The 15,853-nt window shown below is 40.6% G+C and overlaps 1 protein-coding gene across 3 annotated transcripts in view; it reads right to left on the bottom strand.

Moving 5' to 3' along the window:
• ppp1r16b (protein phosphatase 1, regulatory subunit 16B) overlaps positions 1-14,805 on the bottom strand; it is a 96,875-nt gene extending 82,070 nt beyond the window's left edge. The window contains exons 1-2 of one of the 3 annotated variants that reach the window (XM_038695440.1): positions 14,653-14,800; positions 148-211 (exon numbers count right to left, since the gene is read on the bottom strand). The gene's annotated coding sequence lies outside the window, so the exon portion shown is untranslated. Of the gene's footprint in view, positions 1-147; positions 212-6,635; positions 6,773-14,652 lie in introns of those variants that run through there. The other 2 variants (XM_038695438.1, XM_038695441.1) reach the window with 2 other exon arrangements.
• Positions 14,806-15,853: the final 1,048 nt, after the last annotated feature.

Below are 15,853 nucleotides of genomic sequence, written 5' to 3'. Positions count from 1 at the left end.
TGTTCAGTTCACTATCATAGAAGCTTGAGGAAACCAGAGACATCATTATTATTATTAACATACACGCAGTTTAAGAAGCTGAAACCAGAGAATCGTTGGCATTTTTGAAAAATAGAGCAATGAGTGGTCAAACACCTCACAGGGTACCTGTAATGTCTTGCATAAACTCATCTCACCAGCCACATTCCATCTCTGGCACGTCTTGCGTAATCTGTTGAACACAGACGCGTCATGTGGTCAGAGACACGACAAAAACTTTTTCCATATACAGTAGAAGACCTGTGTGTGACGTGTGAACTACTCTGAACTAATTTTCCCTGGTAATTTAACCAGAAATGTTGCGGCTTCCCTGTGTGTAAGCAGTTCCTCATCTGGACTCAGTCATCTGTATTCCTGTTTTACAGTCCATTAGGCCAACTTTGAAGGAAAATAATTCACCTCCTCTCACCAGCAGGCACTTTGCAATAAAGATTCATGTCCTGCCATGTTCAAAAAATTGTTTAATTATTCTTCTGTAGTCTGTAGTCTCCATTTGCTTGTCATCTTTGCTATTGTGTGATGGCTGCTTTTATTCCTTGAGATGCTTTTTTATAAAATGGACAGCTTTTATTTCACCTGCCCACCACAAGCCTATTGCTTTCTGTTTCATCAGCAGAAGGGCGTGCAGGTCTTAAGCGGTGGTGAGACGTTTACAGCTTTCAAAAAGAGATCCAGAACCTCGGGTCAGGGTTCCTAACCTGTCCAGAGAGGACACCGCAACCGATCCCACAACTGCAAGTCAATCTGGACTTGGGAGAAAGACTGAACTGGTTGTTGTCCTCAGATTTTCTTGTTTACATGGCTTTACAAAAGAGGCCTCAACCTCAGTGCAGGAAAAACCTGGCCTGCAGCCTCACTGCACACCAGCAGCAGCCCATGTTTAGGGCCTGCTGTCCTGTCCCGGTTCTGGGTGGGGTTACTTGTCCATCTGCTCCACACTGACATGAGCGATTCATGTTTATTTTAGACCAATCTGTCTGTTTATTTATAAAAAGGGTTTGACCACAGCACGCCCTGTTCTCCAGGTTCTAACTACCCCCCTGCTGCAGTCATCCGGTTCACTCTATCTCCAATTCAGGAATATCCTCTGTTTTTATGTTTGTCTTTCTTTTCTGAATTGTTCCTCCCACTCTTTTTCCCTCTTCAGTCTTCTCTCCCGCTCTCCCTGTCTGGGGCCCTGTCCCACTGTTGAGTCATTTCGCTGCCTAATGATGGTTTGAGTCCCCGGCTAAGACCCAGCCAGAGTAAACAAGGCTTAGAATCAGCCAGCCTGCAGTAAGTGTCACTTCTAATCCACTACTAAACCAAGATGGGTGCGCAGTGAGTCTGCACTGTCCCAGTAACTGCAGCCATGGGCAGAGCAAAAGCTATGCAGGCCAATATCTCATTTTACTACACTACAAAACAAAGATCTGTCTGGATTTGTTAGGGTCAAAAAATGCCAAGGCAGACAAAACACATGAGAGTACAGTTGATCTCCACAATCTGTTCTTGCTGCTGGACAGTTTGATGATTCCCAGGGCGCATAGGCTGAGAGAGTTTATATTGTCACTTGAGGTTCAGTTCACAAAAAAAAAAAAAACAGTTGGCAAATGAACTGGCAGTCAGGCCACAAATACACGATTGAAAAACAACTTTAAGGTTCATTAACTTCTGACCTAATGTAGTTGTGGGACAGTTTGCCTAAAATATGGAAACTTTTCCCCCCAATCTTATGTGGAGACAAAGGAACTGCACAACTGATTGCAGTCAGAGATCAATTACTGTTAAATGGTATAGTGAGCAGAATGTAATCTGTACACCCAGTGGCAAAAGATCCCTGCGCATTTGTCATAACATTATTTATAGCACTGTTTGTAAGAAAATGCTTCACTGAGCACAGAATAACATGAAAGCCCATCTCGATGCCAAACAATATTCTCTTCAAAGTGTGACTGTCTGTTTTTTACTTCTCTGCGTTCCCTTCAGTCATACTCATATTGCTCCACTAACCCGTACACTATTGTCAATTTTCTAGGGATGCACCGAATGTTTGGCAACCAAAATTAATCGAAAAAAAAAATAATAACAATTTCGGTGTGTGGGTTGGACTTGATGAATTTAGAGCGAGGATACACATATGACAATGTCCGGTTTTCAAAATAAGGTGTCTATACAGTATGGAAATAAGATAAAAATTGGATTATATTCACAGAAAGTATAAAACATATTACATGTGTACATTAAACGTAAATGGACACATGTAATTTACTTTACCGGACTCTCTTGGGCCTCGGACCCACCCACCATAGTCTCTCCAAATCAAATGAGATGCACTGAGTAAAAAGCACACTTTGACTATTTAATTTATGCAATGGTATAAAAAAAAAAAAAAAGGCCAAATAAATGGAAAAAAAATTGTAAAAAACCTTATTTGGTATCCCGGGAAGTTTTTCATCATATTCTTGTTTTACAATTTTCCGTGCATATGTCTAAACAATATTTTTTGGCTTATTTTTTGTCTGTTTGAAGTAAATAATGCAAACAACATTAAAAAGTAAAACCAAAATATTGGTTCTCAACCAACATTGGGATCCAGGACTATTGGTGGTTTTAAATTTACAAATTTGGATTAATTCACTGTCACAGACATCAACGATAAAATGCCGATGCAGATGTTTTCCTTTAAAGTTCTTTCTAGGGCTGAACGATTTGGGGAAAAAAATCTAATTGCGTTTTTTCTGCCAAATATTGTCATTATGATTCGATTTGCGATTTTTTTTGTTTAAGTTCAATATTCACTGGCAGGCTATTTTTGACTGAAGCCACATCAAGCAGCACAGAGCAGATGATCCAGGCAGGAAGTCAGACACAGCACGGCAGAGAGAATCCAGAGATTCAATTTTCTAAATAAAACACCTTTTGCAGATTCCCGATTGTACATAAACAATAACATAGTTAAAACATACAAAAAAAGGAACAATTTAATTACGTAGCCAACTTAATCATAGTAGATGCACAAAAATCAAGGATAACTGAACAAATAAGCAAATCTGAACAGGTCAGCAAAATCAGATGGGAAAAACGCTCTTATTCTGAAATGCTCCATGTGGATGTGTAACGTTACCTTAGCCTTCAGAGAGCTGAGCGGAATGTGCTCACAGAGAGCTGTTATCCGTAGTTGGAGCACACAAATGACAAATGAACATGTCAATGTCGGTTTGGCTGGTGCCATTAAAGGAGACCTATTGTGCTTTTCCACATTTTATGACTTATCTACAATGTTATAATGTTAGATGTTCATGTTAAACATGGCCAAAGTTTCAAAAAATTAGGTTAAAGCATTTATAAGAAATCACTGTGACCTGTGACCAAAAACCTCAGTTTCCTCCTGTTTTGAAGCTCTGTTTTGGACTGCTTTTTCTACCAAGGGCTCCTTTCTACGTAATACCGAGCCAGATGGAGCCGGTGTTCCATATATAGTCATGTGCTCCCACACTAACACACGGCAATGCTCAGTCTGCCTGTTCCGCCCAGCAACAACAACAGCCTGTTAACATGCTTCAGGTCTTGGCCAATCAGAAGACAGTGGGCTTTGAGAGGGGGGGCCTTAAAGAGACAGGAACATCTACAGCTTGTTCAGACCAAGCGGCAAACTTCCAGTTGACCCACATGTTAAAATGGCCAACTTTATAGCAGCCTGGTTAAAAAAATGGTTTTAGTGCATATTGCTAATTTTGCCCTTCGTGACAACTGTGAGGGGGGTGTATTGTTTTATAGCTCACCTGTTTAATTTATATTAAGCCTTACATTTCTGCATTATTAGGGGCGTGGCCGCTTTGATTGACAGGCACCTTTAGCCGCTGCCACTCCTAGCACTCAGTCTGTAAAGCTGATGATACACAGAGCAACTTTTAGAGCAATCGTGCAGGGCAACGTTACCGTCAATGGAAATGAGTAAAGATTACAACCATAATCCCCTTCTCCCACCACTCCGCCACCCGCCCCGCACCGCCACTATCCGTTCGGACTTGCCGCTGCCAAGATTGCCCAGCAACATTGCTCAAAAAGTTGCCCCGTGTATCATCAGCTTTAGCCTCACTCAGCTACACGGAGCTCTGAGGCTCAGCCACAGATGGATGAATAATGGCAGGCTGTGCAGTTCATTGGAGAGAGAACCTCCAGGAAATCAGTGTTCTACTTGGTCATTGAAATTTCTGTATTTTATTTACATGTTAACATTTAACAGGTATCGCTGTCGGCATATAGCTTGTAGCTTAATGTTAGCTCGTTACGCTAATTAGCCAGATACGAGCAGCACCAAGCTGCTAAGTTAGTGTAAGTAAGTAAGTTAGTGAGTTCTAACCGCAGCTTTTAATGAGTCAAAGAAAAGTCAGCAAGCAGAGAGAAGCCAAAATGTAACGTTATTAGATTATCCTTAGTGTTAGACATTAGAGTGATAATGCTTTTGAGAAAAGGCGTCTGTGTGAAGTTGTAAGTGAAAGGCACAGCTCTCAGTCAGCTGATGTTATGTTAACGGTAACTATTACTAACAGGCGATGTGAGATTTAGCTACGTCCTGTAACGGAATCACTGTTCAGTTAGATACTAGTCAGATACTATTATAAGTGGCTGCACCTGATCCCGATGGACACTAAGAGTTTAAAGGCAGAGAGCCGAGGGGGGAGCGGCTGCGGAGTTCTGCCTGAAACTGTCACACCGAGGAGCACCGATGCCACTATTTGAGCTAGCTGTCTCTCCCGAGGAGAGTCGTGCACCTCCAAGTGCAACGTTACTGTTTAAAAACGATAACGTTATACTATTCTTTGTGGGGTTCATCAGTGGGGATGATTGATTCAAAGTACATATTAAAGGCAGTTTAGAGACAAGTTATTACACTTAGTGGATGTAGCATTCCTTGATATTCAGCAAACAATCTGAGGTGATAACTGCGTTTGATCAGCGACGTTTCTGATAAGGAGCTTAAGAGGTGGATGCATAATTCGGCAGAACAGCTGTTGTAGGCTACCTGCAGAGATTTTCCATCCAACTTTTTTGTCAGCATATAATGCGAGTTATGCCTGCAGACAGGTAGCTGGGCTGTAACTAGGGCCATGGTTTAGTTAAGGCGAGAAATTAAGTGTGTGAGAGTTTGTTTGGTGGATTAGAATTTGCCAAAAAAGGTAGTATAGTTCAATAAGAAATATAAAATAAGATCCTTATAATAAACGTTCAATAAGATCTGACTTGAGTAGTTATTATGCACAGTGTCCAGCAGAAAACCGTATATTGCACATATTAGGAAACAGTGTATTTCACATTGCCACCCCTAATTACTGTCACATGCCAGAGAGGTTATCATGCTGAGGCGATCTCAGAGTTCAGTAGCTTTATGGCTCTTTGAAAGAAGCTGCTTAACTGTCTACCCATTGTTGTCTTTACAGGTGCCAGAGGAGCTGATTGCAGAACCCTCCAGATGTGATTAGCTATGTCCAGCTCTTCAGGAGAGAACAGCTCCAGCTTCCAGCTCTTCAGCTCCTGCTTTTCTTTTTACTCACAACACCTGAACACTACTGATGTGAAAATATGACACTGGGTCCTTAGATTCTATCATTATAATAACTCTTACAACACATTTCAAGTCATACAAAACTACTTTTACATTTATTATACATAATAAAATCTTCATTCATCATCAGTTTCTTATTTTAATTTTAAATAGTGTGATCTAAACTTAATGTATTATAGTTAACAGCTGTAAATGAAAATATTAAGATGCTATTTATAGGCTAACATTTTACATATGTTAGTAGAAAGTAAAAAATGAAAGGTTGATGTTAGGTTGATATACTGTTTTATTTTGACATTTCTTTAAGAGACAAATGTGACATTGACTGAGAAGTTACTCTGTTGTGGAAAAAAAAAAAGAATTATCTGCACACTGAATAGTTTTGAAGCCCTGTAGGAGGTGTCATTTATTGCAACCTCTGAGAAGGTCTTGTGTGGTTTACATTGTATAGACTCACCTATTTACTACATGTGCATTCGGTCAGCTCTGAGACCTCAGAGTTTGCAAAGTCACAATAAAAAAACCCTAGTGGGATTCATAATTACTCTGTGCAGATCATTCTTTGTTTGAGCACTTACCCACAGGATGGTTTGGATGTGCCCACATTATTCTGTGTTTAAACTAGACTTTTATCAGAGCAGCAAACAAGGGAAACTTCAGGCTCTTTTATACAGTATATGTTTACTGGGTGTATGGCTCCTTAATTATCTTAAAGCATAAGGTAGAAAGTAAAAATACTCCTGCACACACAGAAATACACTGCATAATTACTTTTCAACATTTCATGTGAAACATGTTGGGAGTATTTTCACTTTTCAACTTATCCTAGACTGATGTTCTAAAGCAAGAGTTCAGTTTTAATGTTTCATGTTTTATCTGTGGTATATGATTAGCTTTTCAGTAAGTAGTAAAGACAGGGAGTGCTAATATATATAGAATTTATTACAATGTGAACCATAAGCCATATCTTTTTCTTTTTTTTTTAATGGACCTATAACTCAAATATGTACAATATTTAAAACTCAAAGTAAACAGAAAGAGAGAACACCTTTCCACGTCAGTCCACGCCAACAGATACAGACTTCAATGCCAATAAGGCTTCCAGGGCTCTGCAGCTCTCTGGCACCAGGTAGGACATCTGATCCACAGTGTGACTCTGGGAGGAAATTGTGTAATAAATGCTTCAGGTGATGAAAAATATAAAGTAAATACAGAGTCTTTAATAAATAGAATATTGTGGTGAAGTTAATTTTCTAACATAATTCTACTCAAAAAGTGAATCTCTGGTATATTCTAGATTCATTACACAAAGTGAAGCATTTCAAACCCTTTTTTTGTTTTCATCTTGATGATTATGGTTTACAGCTCATGGAAAAAAAAAACTTTAGTATCTCAAAATGTATAAACATTTTAGAATAAAAATACATTTCTGTACTATAAATTATACAGAAATGTCAACTTGAGAAGAGCCCTCTAATCAGCTAATTAACTCAAAACACCTGCAAAGGTTTCTGAAACCTGTAATCTCTCAGTGTGGTTCTGATGCTCACAATTAAATTTTCCTCAGTATTCTAATTTTTTGAGATGCTCTTCTAAAAGATGCCTCAATGTTTTAATGTTGACAGCACTACTATGTCACATAAGTGGGAGAAATGGAACAAGGGAGACAGTCTTTAAATGTTGTTGTGCTGTCGTCTTAAGACAGACAATTTTATATCAGTTGTGAAATGTCCAGTAGCCAAGTTGTTCTAGTAACGTTACTTACAGTTAAAGCAGGCGTGGAGGCATCAGATCCTCAACAAGAATCTTGTGACCAATATAAAAAGTACCTCTCTCTCTCAAGTGTCCTATTCCAGACAATAATCCGACACAGCCCTGCAGACAGCAGCAGCGTTACTCAATATAGCGGTGTGGGGAATTAATTAACGTGATAACAGCCATGGCTAATGTTTTACAAGTTATACGGCTTCCATCATGTAACTAAGGACTCTACCGCTAGCTTATTACGTTTATTACAAGTAACATACTGAGGTGACATCCAAATAAACGACTTGTACCCGCTAGTAACCAACAGTATGTAAAAGGGTTAATTGATTTGCTTCAAATTGTTCATTTGAGCTGTAAGTAAACGTTCACGTAATTAATAACTGATTCATAGTTAACTGTTAACGTTGGTCTCAACAAAATCTAACGTTAGTGTTGCAAAATAACGTTACCCCCTTTATATATTAAAAAGCATTTAAAACCTTGTCAAGTATAATGTCAATAACAGATATGTGAGTTATTTTAATATTTTCCACTTACCTTGATGAGCTGATGACCATAAACTGGTAACAAAATGGCCACAGGTTCCAACCTCCACCGTACAGCACCGGGGGTTTAGAAGCTACCTCTGCTAACGCAGAGTAGCATATAGCATTAGCTCCTTAGGATGAGCTAACTTGGTCATGTCGAGCTAGGCGGTAGTGGTTTCAGCAACACGTCACCTTATTTCACAATGTTAAGAAACCTTTTCAAAAGTCATAGTAGAGCCACACCACAAACCAAACACTTGTTCCTTTATAATACATTTCTTTGAAAGCTGTTAACATGATTTTTAGACATCCTGCTGACAAACAAACAGGACCAAAGGCATAACTTCCTTAGTGGAGGTAATTAGATAGCTGGACTTTGAACCACAGCAGCAGAAAAGTGACCATGTCATTGTATCAGTGCTGGTGTAACAGATGACCACAAACTGCCATGTCTGTGCCAGATCTGAGCTACCTTATTTACATGAATGCTGCAACGGGTACTGATCAGTTAAGACACGTGCGGGGGATCATATTGTCTAGTCACAAACACACTTAAAACATCTGGCCTCTTCTGAGGGTTCCTAAAAGTAAGCTTTCAGCCAAACTTGTGCTCGCTCATCAGTTTTTAAACAGATACAGCTGTTATTAACTTTAACGGAATCCTGCACTTTAGAAATCAGAGCTGAAGAGCATCAGTTCTCACTAGTTTATAAAACCTTACTGGGCAAAACATTAATGGTTAACAGAGCGTGGTGTGTGCGCGCCTGTGCGTGTGAGAAGGAATGTGTGTGCCTGTGTGGAGGGTTTGCAAGTGAGCAGTGAGCCATTCTCATTGTAAAATGACACATCTATGCCCTCACACACACACACACACACACACACACACACACACACACACACACACACACACACACACACACACACACACTCAAAGGCCTGTTGAGAAGGAACGACACCAAAGGCACAAACCACAAGATACTGAGACACACATACACACGCATACACCCCTCAACTTCAGCCTTGGCACGACCAGGCACAACCAAGCACCAGAGTGTGTGGGCCAATGGGTGCAGAGTGCAGACAGAGTCGGAAGACAGAGCAAACCAGGCCTTGTCTCAAACAGCAGAGGGAGGATTCATAAAAAAACTGCCTTCAAAAAGCATACAAGCAATGTGCACACACACGACTTTCAACGTTGGCTGAATTTTGCCTTTGAAGTTCAACAGCTGTGTTTGTCTAATCTAAGAGGCATTTTGCTCATCGGGAGAGCAGAATAAAAGCATGATTCTTTATATATATTTTCTAGAGGCCTCGTGTAGAGAATCTATTTACTTTAGACTGTATGAAAAATAGCTGGAAAGCAGTGCTTCAGATGCAGTAGAGGAGAAATCCATTCTTGCCTTCTATACATTATGAAGATAACATCTAAAAAGGACACTGGGAAAGGTAAGAATGTCCTGTACATATGAGTAACCATGTGCTGAATTCAAACTAGACCAGAGAGGCTTGCTGTGCTTTCCACAACAATGTGAGGAAAAAACCTTTACAATCCCCCATTCCCCAACCCCACCCCTCGGTCAAACGCCTTCCTGAACACAGAGTGCAGACCACAAACTCCATGAGCTCACTTCCTGTTCACAGCACTTCACTTACTCCTATTGGTTAGTCTGCTATAGACGCTGTCTGCATAAGATGCTGGGCTTTTAACACAGAAATATGCAATGAGCTACAAACAAAGCACAGGGTCAGTAAAGGATGCAGAAACACAGAGTCATACAGGACACTGTGTATGTTTAAAAGCCTTTAAAGACAGGTTTCTCTTTTGCTTTAACTGCAACAACACACTGTGCTTCATGGATGTCAGCATGCAGAAGTGCAGATTTATACAAGAATGAACAGCAGGCTGTTTTAAGCTTGTTGACGTCGTGTTTTTGAGGCAATGCAACAGGGTTTTCTTAGGCTGTATAAGCCTGCGGGCCCGGTCACACCAGAAAATGGCATACATGCATTCTCGCAATATACAAAGTGCAGGAAGCTTGGCGATGTAGTGACATCCTGCAGGTTGCAGCCTAAAACTCTTATCGCCCTTCATATGATCAATGTTCTGCAAAATTAATTTCAGAAAATGTGTATCAACCAAACAAGGAGGTCTGTCTGGGTTAATCCTGCAAATGAAATACCTGACAAATTAAGGTATTTCATCACATTGATGCAAAAATCCTATTAAAAAAATCTAATATTGATATAAAACAGTCCTGATCATTGACTTGCAACATTACCCACACACAGAAAACAACAAAAAATAACTTGCATAGTTTTGATGTTTTCTACAGTTAACAATATATCACAGTGTATGCACAGGAAGTGCATACAGTATATGCGTTTGTGTTAGGGAAGCCCTTCATAGTTTATCGTGTTAATGGCAGTTGGAATCAATGACTTATACACATATGATGATATGTTTGTCCTGCCCGGTGTTGTTATAATGGTGTGAAATGAGGAGTTGGAATGAGTTATTGAGGGGTCACATGTAATAAGGGTTATTACACGTCTAAGGGAGTGGGTATAGAGATTTGATTAGCTAACGATTTACATTATCGATCAATCATTTGGCATTATAAAATGTCAGACAATTGTGAAAAGTGTATATCTGGAAACCCAAAATGTCTTGGTTTTGTCCGACCTACAGTCCAACACTCAAAGATCTTCAGTTTACATTGATATAAAAACAGAGAAAAGCTGAAAATCCTCACAAATGATGAGATGGACCATATAACATTTTTGCTTGATAAGTGATTTAAATGATTAATCCATTATCAAAATTAGTTAACATTTCTTTCATCAATTGATTAAGCTGCTAATGGTTTGATCATGGGGCTTCTGGAGTTCGCAATCGGTCAGGGGCGCAAATTTGCATCTTAAAATCCACCAAAGTTGAACTCTCTGCAAAAGAAACCCAAATTGACTTCACTTAAGGGAGCAAATCCACTAAAGTCTAGTCTGACGTTTTGTATTTTAGATCATCTTTATAAATACTGGTGTGACAGAGCCCAAAAAAAAATAGAGGGACTGTGCGGAGTCATAAAGGGGTCTGTAACCCTCAGATCACTGAATGTGGAGATACATGGTTTTAATTGGACAGTGACCATTTGCAAATTAAGAAACACACACACACACAAACACAGACCTGATCGATTGGGAGGACATGCCAAAGCTCTTCTCTACAATACTATAATGTTTGTGGTTTTATCCTCTCAGCGAGGGGTTTAGATATCCCAGAATCCATCAGCAGGGGATCCACTATGTCCACTGATCACTTAAGTATTTACGCAGCCCAAAACAACCCAAAAAAAAAAAAAAAAAAAAAAAAAAAAAAAAAACACACACCACTTCAGGCCAGGGACAATCTGAATAATTTACATCCCCGCTGGATTTAATCCAGTATCATTTTGTCTTGCACTAGAACCGCATTCAAGCACTGTTCACAACCTCTGTCAAAATGTGTGTGAAGCCAAATTTATCTGACCAACTAACACACAAGTATTAACTCTCACATATAAGGACAAACTTAACAAGTGTGTCTTTGTAAGAAACTTTGATTACAAAATGGTTAAGAAATGGGGCAGTGGCCCCTAAGTAGCCTTGATAGCTGCCCTGAGATTTTCCCGTCTCAGTATTAAGAACACAGATTAGCAGACAGCGCCCGGTTGCTAGCTGTAATCAGAACGCTGATCTAGTATAATCGCTTTTTGATAGTGAGCAAGCACACTGGTTTCAGGCACAGCTCAGAGAAGACATCTTAAGCAGCAGGAGGTCAAGAAACAGATTTCCAATGCAAGCATGAGAAACTGACTTCCCGCGAGGACCAGCAAAAGGAAATTGTATTCTTTTTAAGCAAAAAATCCTAATATCAATAAACAACTTATGTGGTGGTTGTGTGTCTGTGTTGACTTGCTTTGATGCCAGTCACAGACGGCACCCAGTTCCACTCCAAGTTGTATTTCAGGATAAAGTGAAGCCGCTGTCTTTCGGTGTGCCTCCAGGGCCGCCTCTGTTTCAATATTTTATGAGCCACAGCCAAATCACCGTGTCGGAATAATTAAACATCAGTTAGGGTACACAACTACAGAGAATATATTCTGGAGGCAGCTCATCAGTGAAGAGGGAGTACTGAAGGAGAGCAGTGGGGCTCCTCAGAGATCAGAGACGGCTCACTCAGACACTCAGAGAAATCTCATTTCACCACTACACTGTATACAGCTTAATGATTTATTGTCTGAAATACCAGAGGAACTGTTAGTAATGTGGAGGAGTGCATTGCGTTGATGTGCAGGTCCAAACAATAATGGAAAGAAGGCATTTATACACACACATTTATATATACACATATATACACACATACATATATTTCCTGTGATCTGTTTTACAGTGTATGGAAAAAACATCAGTTACATCTTTTCACCAAATATGGATCTTAGCTTTATCTGAAAATAATGTATCGTTCTTGCAATGATTAGGCTGACAATGTGCAAAATACAACACTACCTTTTAAAAAAGTAACATACATGATAGCTGCCTGCATAAGCTAATCAGGCTGATGTCAAGAAGCACGAACACCAGAAGATGATGAATTAGTGTGCCAATTTCTAACCCAAACCCTCTTCGTGTTCCTCCTCTCTGAAAGAAGACAGTTGCCTTCTTGCCAAAACAGGTACCATCCACACACAGTGATGTAAACCTGTTCTACTTTGCCTCTGCGCCCCATCTTACTGTGAGCACAGCTCTTGCATGCGTAGAGAGAGCCAGGGCACCCCCATAGTTTAGTGGTTATGACACCAACCATGAACCGCAACATACCGAGTTTGAGTCTGGCCAACCTTGTAATAAAATGCATTAAAATTCCCCAAAAGTACTTTTAAAAATATGTCAATATCCTGAGAGTTTAGGCTGAAGTGATGGGCCCAGTTTATCTTTACATGTCTTCTTCACAGTTACAGAATTCCACATGTGATCATCACATGTCAAAGCTGAAACAAAGCTATACATATAGTTCAGCCCTAAGCCTTGTTGATTACACAAGGTTTACGTAATCAAACATTACAATCTGTATGCACATGTGCGATGCAGACCTGCAGGTCGTTTTCAGGTGCTTGCATGTTTGCGAACACAGATACACTCCATCTCTTGTATACTTGACCATCTGTGTGTACAGTTAAGTGTGTACGCATGAAGGCAGATTGTGCTGTCTCTCTCTAACAGCCCATTTCTAACACGGGCTGACAACCGGTGCAGATGCCGAAAGGAACAGCAGGAGAAAGCGCTCAAGACGTCTCCACACATAAAACATTTAAACGCCAATGAAGCCAGGCAGGGGATCCCACCTACCTTAACAAAGTGTACATGTGGAATCAAGTGAGAAAAAAAGAAAGTCGATGTTTTCAGTCTTTTCTGAGAGAGAGGCAGTGACAGTGAGAGCCTGTAAGTGGTACATCACTGATGTCATCGTAGTACCAAGGATCTCATATATGTTTAATGCGGCCCAGTCTGTGTTGTAGTGCTAATGTGACGTCTTCATAATCACTGTTGCGGTCTTTTTGCAGAGTGATAAGATAAAAGTATAACTAAAATCCACAGCAAAACAGGAACTATAAGTCAAACTAAAAAAAAATGACAACAATTTTGATAATGAATTAGGTGTTTGCCAAATATTCACTCATTTAAGCTTCTCAAATGTGAGGATGTGCTGCTTTTTATCTGTTTTATAATTCTGCAAACTGAATAACATTTGAATATTCTCCCTGACATTATATTTTTGTCATTTTACAGACAAAACGATTAGTCTTGTTAGTTGCAGTCCCTCAAGCACATTGCAGGTTCCTGCTTCTCAAATGTGAGGATTGTGTGATGTTTTTATATCATTGTAAATTAAATATCTTTGGACTGTTCTTCAATTTGTTTGACAGACAGTTTATCAATCGGAGATGTCAAACATATGCTGGTTCTAGCCTTTTGCTGCTTTTCTTTTTTATACAATTGTAAATTGAAAATGTTTGAGTCTTAGACTGTTGGTTGGACAAAAAAAGTAAATGTTCCCCATTTTTACAGGTTAATCAAATATTTAATCAACAGATGAATCAAGAATGAAAATAAACGTCAGCAGCCTTGACTCACTTGAAGATCCATGTAAAACATTTGTTTTCTACTTTACTAAAAACTGTCAAACACGCTGTACATAAATAAAGTATATGTGATGCATTTTCCATTCAAAAGTTGAGAAGCCACTTCTACCTGCGTTGACCAAACCTTCGCCCAGGCTTGCTGAGCTCTCCTCACTTCTGTAGAATGACTTATAAAGTAACAACAAAGTAAATATCTGCAGCTTTCAAACTGCGTCCAAGTGGCCAAAGTAGCTACGGCAAAAACGCAGTCGCGGTTGTTGGAAAAAAGCCATGTGCAACATTGCAACGGTGTAATGGCAACATCTCGGGGAGGATGTTGAAGCCGCTCTGCTAATCTCAAACCGCGTCGCCAGCAGCGGAAACGGCGGGTTTCACCGGTTTAATTACAGGTTATTAATGCGTTCATGACCCTCGAAAGGCGGTAAAGTGAGCTAGCTATAACTGCTCCAAGAGGAACAGGAGTCGGACATGCCTCTCCTCCTCCTGCCGCTTTTTCCTCCACTGAGGAAAAGATTCCCTTCTTCCCCCTCGTTTAGTTACAAGCGGCTGAACCCAACAACCTGGCAACATTTCCCAAAATTTCTGCACTCACCTGAGCCTGGGGTTCGTGGTGTTCACATGGAGGCGAGAGAAAAGCTGAGAACCGGCGGTGATATCCTGATGGTTTAAACTTGTCCCGTTAGTAAAGACACTAGGGCTGCTGAGAAAAGCTTACTGAGAGCGAGGGTGTCTGCAGAGTCCCTCTCTCTCTCTCTCTCTCTGCTCTACAGCTCCACTCCTTGAGGGCGGGGCTGAGAGGGAGGAGGAGACTGAGGGACACTGTGTATGGCAGGGCTGCACAAACTGGGGCCCCCCAGACCGCCAGTGGCCACCACCATCACCCACCACAGCACCAGCAAAGTTTTATTTTATTACCTCTAAATGTTGTAACAACCGTTTTATCCTTAGCACAGGTGAGAAAGTTGGTGTACTGATAAAAGTAAAATGTGACAAAGTGCGATGGAAACAGATGCAGGTGAATTAGAAGTCCGCTGAAACATCAGCTCCACTGAAGACATGAAAAATGGTTGCTCCTTATGTTCTGTCTGTATGTTGCTATAGTCTTGTGCAAGATACATCTTCTGGATTCACTGGGACGCATCATCAGTGATGTAACCAGGAGTCCTCGGGTCTTTCGGGTCTTTCAAAATCAGACACCCTCATCCTGGCGACCCAGCCGGGGTTGATCAGGCCCCAACTTGCGTCCCAGCAACAACCATCCACAGATCAGTCCTCTTTATCCAAAGCCACCTTGTGGCTCTCTCAGCGGCTTCCCTTGCGGATTGTATGGCCCTCTTCTTTGCTACCCCTGTGATGCCCAGACGGTTTAGGATTTTGCAGAGTGAGCGCCCTGCAAAGCCTTTTCCTGAATATAGATCAAAGCTGACGTGTACACACACTGCTGTTGACACCACGGACACGGCCTATTTCTGTTTATACAACTTTCTGGAGTCAGTTTGGCGGACTTGTTCCTCACGTCTCCAGTTGATTGGTGGGTCACAGAAACGGGAGGCACATGGATGTGTGCACAAAGATCCTACACAACACCCTAAGATGATGATTTTTTTCGTCACGCAGACCCTAGCGGTTGAAAAACTTTTAGTTGCCACTATATGAGCTCACCTTGTCTCACATCCTCAGTAACTGTAGGAGATCATGAGGGACCTACTGCTGCTCGCCTCTCTGTAGCTGTTTCTGAAACTGGCGGGGCCATGTGTTAAGCTTTGCTAGGTAATTTCGACATATATAATGTC

Source organism: Micropterus salmoides, unplaced genomic scaffold, assembly GCF_014851395.1.
Source record: "Micropterus salmoides isolate LMB-PRFRI ecotype aquatic unplaced genomic scaffold, ASM1485139v1 Ms_hic_scaffold_4, whole genome shotgun sequence".
Taxonomy (NCBI): Eukaryota; Metazoa; Chordata; class Actinopteri; order Centrarchiformes; family Centrarchidae; genus Micropterus; species Micropterus salmoides.
This window is presented reverse-complemented; position numbering and strand designations above follow the sequence as displayed.